The sequence below is a fragment of the Phascolarctos cinereus genome, unplaced genomic scaffold, assembly GCF_003287225.1.
Source record: "Phascolarctos cinereus isolate Bilbo 61053 unplaced genomic scaffold, phaCin_HiC Scaffold_112;HRSCAF=662, whole genome shotgun sequence".
NCBI lineage: Eukaryota > Metazoa > Chordata > Mammalia > Diprotodontia > Phascolarctidae > Phascolarctos > Phascolarctos cinereus.
In genome coordinates, this window is record NW_027555300.1 from 40921 (window position 1) to 50018 (window position 9098).

At 39.0% G+C, this 9098-nt stretch overlaps 1 pseudogene; it reads left to right on the forward strand.

Moving 5' to 3' along the window:
- The first annotated feature begins 1828 nt into the window (after nt 1–1828).
- Nucleotides 1829–6621, forward strand: LOC110204132 (glycogenin-1 pseudogene; annotated as a pseudogene).
- Nucleotides 6622–9098: the final 2477 nt, after the last annotated feature.

The window sequence follows — 9098 nt, forward strand, 5'->3', positions numbered from 1 at the left end:
GGAAATGTAAGGACTTTTTTCCCTGATATCAGGAATAAATTTGTGATTTCCAATGTAGCATCCCTGTCTTAGCCTACTCCTCCTAGTCACTTTTACCCCAAGTAGTTTGTAAGTCCATACTCATGGGCCCAAACCAGTTGACACAATTAGTTCAAAGTAAAGACAAAAGTTATGGTATGAACTTTCTAACTATAAACATGAGGCACACTTTCCCACAAACACACACAGTAGGGTGAAGAATGGGTACATGCAGAGAACATGCTAGTTGAAAGATACATGAAGAATACACATGGTGAAGCCAACTCAAGTCTCTGCCACTTTAAGACCTTGACTTCCTTCTTCTTATTTTGAAACTTCCACATTTCTCTTTGTGGAACAGTATCTTTGCTGGACTGGTCTTACAATTGTATCCTGGCCAGCTTTTTCCTTAGCTCAACTTTGGCAGCAGAGCTGACTCTCTTCTGTTTACAACTGGCTAGATTGCTTTTTTATATCAACCAAGGGACATGGCTAATCTAGACCTTGCCCATGTAGCATCAGTTGCCTTCATCATATGACCAAGGACTGTACTCTCAGGCTGATTAAAATTGTTCATGTCAACTAAGGGAGTAAAAATAAAATAAACATTTCTTCAAATTTCCTTACAAACAGTGAATGGGACACTCTTAAGTTTTGCAACCTTTGCTATCTGTGAATAGGACACATAGGGTGATCTGAAATGGGAAAAGTCTAAAATCTGAGACCCTTATACTAGCATGTGTGAAACAGTGATTTATGGACTCAGCACTTGAAGAGGACTATTCTGAACTTTTCTCTTCTATAGCCATTGAACTCCATTCACAACTTAGAGTTGTATTATAAATTATCCTTAATTTAGTAAGCAATGGAATAAGAAGGAATCACTCAAATGTAATCACAATAGCAGGTGAGAGAAAACAAAAAGACATGGCTGAGACCCCTCCTGCTCTGTGACAAAGATTCCATGCTATAATGGTGACCAAGAGAGGAATTAGTGGCTTTTTTCCCCAGGAATTGAATCCTTCAAAATAGTGATGATCTCTAAAAGTTCTCTGGATGTAGCTCTCTAAAAGCATAAGGACTCTGAAATTACAAATCCCTCTTCTGGAAAAAAAAAAGGGAAAGTGGAAGTGAGAATGAAAAAATGTGGCTGAGTATACAATTAAATTTACAGTAGGTGGCAGTGGAACTCGATATTCTGGGAAGCTGCCTCTAGCAAGGTAATGGGGGAATATAACTGGGATTGTGGATAAATAATTTAAATGAAATGTAATTTTAGGTAAAGAGAAACAAAAAGAAGACTCAGAAAACAGCATAGGTGCCAAGAATCCAAAGAGACCCTGAGAAGAAAGTGATTCATAGAACAGATTCAATCTATTGAGCACTGGAAATGTAAGATGGTTGAGAAGCTTTGACAATCAGAAATGAGACTAAGATTGAGAAGTTTATTAGGAACACAAAAGGCCAACTACTACTACTACTAGTCTCAGACCCAACTGTTTAGAGTTATTGAGGTGATGTGGTATGATTGATACTGAGTCAAAACCATCCACTCTGGGAGCCTCAGAGTCACCAACATTCCCCAGTGCTTTGGAAGCAGCTCTAAGAGAACTTTCTCTCTGAAGTTCAGGAAAGAGACTTCTCCCTGGGAGTAAGAAGATGTTCTTCTTCTCTTTGAATAGAGCAAGACATGCAAATTGGTCCAACCCTACTGGGATGAAAAGCAACCCCAAACTGTACCTGTATCTCTGGGAGACAAGATCAAGCTCTGTGTGTCCTTCCACACAGAGGACTAACCTAGAAACTCACCATGAAATTTAAGCTGAACTGGAATTTCCTCTTGATTGTTTTCCAAGGTATTTTTATGGAGAGGGAGGGACAATGTGAAGTGGTGACTTAATGTGATTATTGACTTTAATACAATGTCTCTGTATTGCAGGTGTCCAGGTGGAGTCTGGAAGTGATGTGAGACAGCCTGGGGGTTCTTTGCATCTGTCCTGCAAACGTTTCTGGATTTACCTTCAGTAGCTACTGGATGAACTGGGTCTGCCAGGCTCCAGGGAAGGGGTTGCAATGGGTTGCAAGAATTAGCACTGTGGAAGTAGACATGCTATGTAGACCCTGTGAAAGGTTGATTCACCATCTCCAGAGATGATGGCAACAGCATGTTATATCTACAGGTGAATTTCGTTAATAGTGAGAATATTACTGTGTATTACTGTGCAACAGACACAGTGAGGAAAAGGAATGTGAGACTATAGAGAAACTTCCCTGAGGTGCCATTGAGTCCAGAAAGGGGTTGAGCTCATGATACACATAAACAGAAGGGACCTAGATCCAGCAACAGGTGTAGAGAGAATCTGAATCATTTCCATTTATAGCCTGTGTTGTTTTTTCTTCTATTCCAGCAGAAAGCAACTTTTCCAGTAGCTAGCCATCAATCTTAATGCCTGACTCTAACTCCCATTGCTACCCCATATTTAATTGGTAGTTATGTCTTGTAAATTGTACTTTCATCACATATCTAGAATACTCTTCCTTCTCTCCTCAAGGTACACAACATGAGGTAGGCCCTTATTCAGCTCAACCTGGATATTATGCTATCTGCTGGTTGTTTCCCAGCCTCAGTACTCTCTTCACTCTAGTCCATACTAAATTTAACTATCAAAATTATCTTCCTAAAGCACAGATATGATGATTTCCCCCAAATTCCAGTGACTCTGTATTACCTCCGAGAGAAAATATAAAATGCTATTTGGCTTTTACAACCTTTCATAACACAGCCCCTTCCTATCTTTCCTCTCTTATTCTACCTTGCTTCCTTCCTTGTGCTTGGCAATTCAGTGATGCTGACCTCCTCACTGTTCCTTTCAGAAGAGATTTCATTTCCCTACTCCATGTGTTCTCACTGGTTGGAATTCTTCTCCTGGGCAGCTAGGTGGTGTAGTGGATACAGCACCAGCCTTAGAGTCAGAAGGACCTGAGTTCAAGTCTGGTCTGGGATACTTGACATTTATTAGCTGTGTGACCCTGGGCAAGTCACTTCACTCACTGCTTCCCTGCCCCCCCTCTTCCTATCCCTCCCCCAAAAAAAAAAAGGAATTCTTCTCTTCCTCATCCCTGCCTCTTCTCCCTTTTGGCTTTTTTCAAATCTCACCTGAAATTCTGCCCCCCTCTTCCTTCTCCAATCCTAATTCCAGTGTCTTTGTGCTGGATATATCCTGTATATACATACACACACACAAATACACACATATATACCATATATGTTTTGAGCATAATTATTTTCATGTTGTCTCCCTGAATGAGACTAACCTCCTTAAAAACAGGGACTGCTTTTTGCCTTTATATCCCCAGTTCTTGGCACCCTTCCTGGCACATGGTAAGTGCTTAATAAAAGCTTTTTGTGATTTGACCTTCTGTTTCTTCATGAATGAGACTCTCCAACATTGCTGAGATGTGTTCTATCCATGATTTCCATGTTAGGTAGATAATAAGTAATTTCTCTGACATTTTAACACATTAAGAAAAAAATACTCATTACTATTAAATATTGTTGAAAGTTAAATTTAAGAAAAATGTAAACTAAGGCACATTTCTCTAAGCAAGATAACATTCTATTATCAAGAATAATAACCTGAGAATAAGATGGTTCAATGGCTGCCTCATTCTCCAGTCAAAGATGCCAAGGAAAAGGCAGCTTCCCTTTGAGAGGTTTTTGGCAACTACAGAAAAAAAACATAACAGGATAGGTGACATTCATGTGCTTAAGGGCAACATAATTGGTTATATAGCTGAAGTTTGGATAACACCATATTGGTTGAAATTGGGGTCTAGCAACAACCCTCCTTCTTCCTTTTGGTGACTAGAAGGGTTATTGATTGAGTCCAGTTGTAAGGACCAAGATAATGGCCCAGAGTTACTTGGACAGCAAACCAGACATCAGTGAAGGATTGAAGGTGTTGTAAATATATTAGGGCCAACTCCCTTGTGGCAGACCATATCTTCCCAGGTTACCAGAATTCCTTGAGGCAGGAATAGAACAGTAGTTAGCAAGAGAACTGGATTTCTAAACATAACCCATCACAGGTCAGCAGAATTCTGAACTAAGTTTAGAGACAGAGACTAAGAAGTCAGTTACAGGACAAAAGCAATAGGCTGTAAATAGGATCAATAAGAAAATGATACAGGATCTGATGAGGTGGGATCTGAACTCCTAAAAGATAAAGATTATGTTTTGGGATCTGAATTCCAAAAAGAAAAATTTCTGGACTTTCCCACATGTTCAAATCTCTAGTTCTTCTGAGGCTTTAATCTTACCAACTGGCCTTTCATTATCTCCTATGCCCAATCTCCCAATTCTCTGTTACCCTTAACCTAGCCTAGCCCTCCATTGCCTTACCTCCCTATGCCACTTCACACTACCCCCTGACACTTCCCACCTTTAATCTTATTTGGACTCCATTCTCCCTTGGTCACATGGTCCAGGTCCCTGGCATTCTGTTACCTCACAGTAACCCCAGCTTAATGGCCACTCTCATCTTGATCCTTCTCAGACCCCCTCCTCCAGGTACCCCAGACTATTTGGCACTCCTAGATCCCTTCCACAGTCTTTCTATATATAAGATCTACCTGTCCTACTTAAGGGACTCAGATTCTTAACATCTGGCCCAGTTATATTAGCAATACACATGCTTAGATTGCTTAAGAGTCTGTCCAATCTGGCAGATTCTTTAAATCTCACTCACCCGAATGTTCTAATATACATGACATTGGCTGAAATTGAATTGATTTGAACAGGATGCCGGTGTTCTGATTTTGGGGTCCCAGCTCTCCACCTCTAAACCTCAACAGATCCATTTTAATTTTAATTTTCTCAGTATTATACGCATACAGAAATCTCACATACATTATGTGCAACATATAAAAAGTTTGAGAGGCATTTCTCAGTAATTAATCATTTTATTAATAATGCTAGCATGTTATTAATAAAAGATGGCCATTTGGCCATCTTCTTTGAAAAAAAACATCATGGAACCCATTCAATGCCCATGGAAAAATGTGTGTTTCTGAGAGTTTGAATCAACTCTGATTGGTCAACAATGAAAGAATGAATATTATACTAAGACAGGGACCTATTCTACTGAGGATGTGGGGATGTGATTCTAATCCCTTGGTTTTGGTCAAAGAGAATTATTTGGATTCATATCCTCGTGTGATAAAAGGGAGAACCCACATTTTCCCACACCTAACTTTATCTTTCGAACAGATCTGAGTTCTCCCTCTCAGTATCAGCCTTCAAAGGCTGCCTGAGTAACCCACAGGAAGTGACTTGTCAATGAGGAAGTAGAAGGCCAAAATCTTGGCCATATTTAAAGAAATAGTAATTAAATGTAAGTGAGAAATAATTATTTCTCTCAAATGCACAATAATGACTTTACACAGAGACTAAAGAGTGTCCCATTCATCACTTGTAAGGAAATGTAATAAATGTTTCTATTTTTCTCCTTTGACTGATGTAACAAATTTAATTAATCATTGTGAGGAGATTTTTGGACCTTCAATCATGAATGAAACCGACATTACACAAGGAACTTATCGTGATTGACTCACCAATATAGCCAAAAAAGTATTAAGGCAAATGGGTAAATGTTGATGGAATAACTTATTAAAAATATTTACATTCTTTTTTGAAAGTAAGGAAGATCTAGATGTTCCTCTCAGGTGCCCCTTCATTGAGGTGCTTTGGGTTCCTGCACTCACCAGTGAGCAGTGACTGCCTCCCCAACTCCATAACAGCAAAGTTTAGAAAAGATTTTCAATGTAATCATCATGATCAATACCTTGGACAGCAAATATCCAGCTCATTCAACCTCAGTGAAAGACAGAAACTCTACTTCTGGTCACTAAACAGTATTCATAATGTGTGTTCATGGAGGCAGATACTCTGTTACTGGCAAATATTGATGAGTTTATTGAGAAAGAGAGAGAGAAGCTATTGGCAGCACCATACACAGATTGGTCTGAGTGTTTCAATTCTGGAGTCTTTGTTGATTTTCCACTGAAATATACTATCAGCTGTTACATATGGCTTCTGAACAGGGCAGCTTTGGTGGTGGGGGTCAGGATTTGATGAACATCTTCTTTAGCTGTTGGGCAACAAGAAATATCAGAAAACACCTGGCATTTATTTCTAACCTAATTATTATATACTTCTGCCATCCAGCACTTAAGGTCCTTGGGGAAAAGGCAGAATTCATGCATCTCCTGAGATGAATCAAATTATGGAATTATACCCTAACCCCCAGATGAATAGTTGCAGGAATGACTTTCATGACCGCATTATGACTCACAATTCCTCACTATTTGTTGGGATATCTTCAACACCAACATTTTACCTTTCTCTAGCAGTTTGGTGTTGGCAATGATACCTTCACAGAGAAAGTCCCAGATGCAATCTCACATATGTCCATTGGGAACCTCAACCCTCCCTCACAACCATTTTTATCCTTGGGTGAACACAAGGAATGGTGGGAGCAAGGCCAGGCCGATTCCATGGGAGCAAATTCCTTCAACAATATCAAGGAGAAACTGGACATTTAACTCCACTAAGAACACCACAGTTTTCTCCGTGCAAACTTTGGTAACACAGGACTGGTTCTAGATAATTTAGCATCTAGAAAAAAGTGTTGCATATGGTTCATTATAGTTGCTAGTGGCTTTGACTAAAGCTTCTCATTTCTAGGCTTATAGTACTAAAGTTGAAAATCAGACAGAAGTCAAGACATAAAAAGCTCATTTTCTGGTCAATTAATTGCTGAGTGACTCCTCACATGATCATTCACAGAAAATTAATAAATTTTTTATTTATTGTGAATCACAAATAAATTTGATGAGTGGGAATGAAGTTATTAAACGATGGACCTCGGCTCCTGAAACCTGAAGAACTGGGCTTTGCTCAGTTCTCTTCATAAAATAAATGGGAAATGCACTAATATTTGCCTTCCTAATTTTCTGTAGTAGTTAGATATTGATCAGACACTGCCCTAGTGTTCCCAATTCTTCTTTTATTGAAGAGCAAAGTTATACTGTCAAACTGAGTCACAACTTTAATAATTGTTACCAGAAATGATGGTACCCTTTTAATCTCTCGTTATAAAAAAAAGATTTTTTTAAAACCAGTTTTCTGTATGTACTATGGTAGCATGCAGTTGTATGCATTTTGGGGATGAGTGAGTTTTCTGAATGTTTACATACGGTAGCACTATGCATGACAATGAACACTTAGTAGTGAAAATAAAAAGTTAGACAGCAATATGTTTTTAAAATTCTTGGGACATGTATGCATGGTTTGTGGAATTGTGAACTGATCTGATCATTTTGGAGAGCAATCTTGAATTATGCTCAATGAGTTATTAAACTGCCTATACCCTTTGACCCAGCAATACCACTACTAAGCCTCTTAGAAAGATGATTAGGGAAAAAGAAAAATAACCGAGATGTTCTAAAATATTTATAGCAGCTATTTTTGTGGTGGCAAAGAACTGGTAATTGTGGGAATGTCAGTCAGTTGGGGAAACGGCTGAACCAAACATGCTGTGTGATTGTGATGGAATACTATTGTACTATAGAAATATTGAGCAGGATACTCTTAGAAATGCACAGAAAGAATTACATGAACTGATCGGTTGAACAGAGCAGACATGCATCATACAGTAGCAAACGATTTTAGTAAACCTCTATTTGATAAATGTGAAAATTTAAGGTTTTGGAATAAGAATTTATTACTGTCAAAATTGTTGGGAAAGGCAAAGAGCAGTCTGACAGAAACTGGGCAAATTTAATAAGACCAATATCATACCATTTACCAAGATTGGATGGTTGTTGTTCTTCCTTTTGAAAGAGGACCAAAATGATGTCACTATGTTAGAGTTAAGTCATAGTGCATCTGACTGTGGTTGATCAGACCAATACAACTCAGAATACTCTACCACGAGTTGGGCATAAAGATTCCACATGTGAACATTTGGGGTGGATTCTCTAAATTTGCACATCTTGCATTTCTTTTGAGCTTCTTCAATTTAGTTTTGATCCTTGGACACAGCACCTTCTCTGATGAGAACATGCCACTGTCCTGTGCCAGTGTCACATAATCAATTCCAAAATTTTTAATTTTTCTATTATTTTCAGGCAGTTTGGATAAAGTGAGTTACCCCGGGTCACACAGCTAGTAAATGTCATGTTGGTCTGAGGCCAGATTTGAACTCAGGTCCTCCTGACTCCAGGGCCAGTGCTCTATCCCTTGTGCTACCTAGCTCCCCATTTCCAAAATTCTTTAGAGAGATGTTCATCCTTTTTTCTGACCCCCATGTGAGCACTTGCCCTGTGTGAGGTACCCATATGACAGTCTTTTTGGCAAGCATATGTTTGGTGTTAGAATAATGTGGCCAGTCCATTGAAGCTGTGCTCTCTGCAGTAGAGTTTGAATACCTCACTGCTTACCTCAAAAAAGTACCTGAGTGTGTGGTATCTTATCTTATCTTATCAGGTGATCTTCAGAATCTTCCTAAGATGGTTCAAATGAAAGCAATTCATTTATCTGACATGGTGCTGGTATATTGTCTAGGTTTCACAGGCATACGACAATGAGGTCAGCACAATAGCTCTGTAGACCTTCTGCTTGGTAGTAAGTCTAATATGTTAGTCTCCCACTCTTTCCTTCAAAGGCTCCCAAATACTGAATTAGCTCTGGCAATGTATACATCCACGTCATTATCAATGCGTACATCCCTGGAAAGCATACTGCCAAGGTAAGTGAACTTATCCACGTCATGCAAAACTCCATTTGCTGCGACCAATGGTTCCATGTATGGATGGCATGGGGTGGTTGCTGGAACATTTGTGTTTTGTTGGTTTTATTAGACCAAAATGAGCAAGGATACTGTCGTGAAATTGACATACTGATGATGATCTTCTCTTGGGATCCATATTTTGACATAAATTCAAAATTTATGTGTGACCTAGGTAGATAGGTTGATGTTATATCAAAATTAGAAGAATATGGCCCATTTTACCTATCA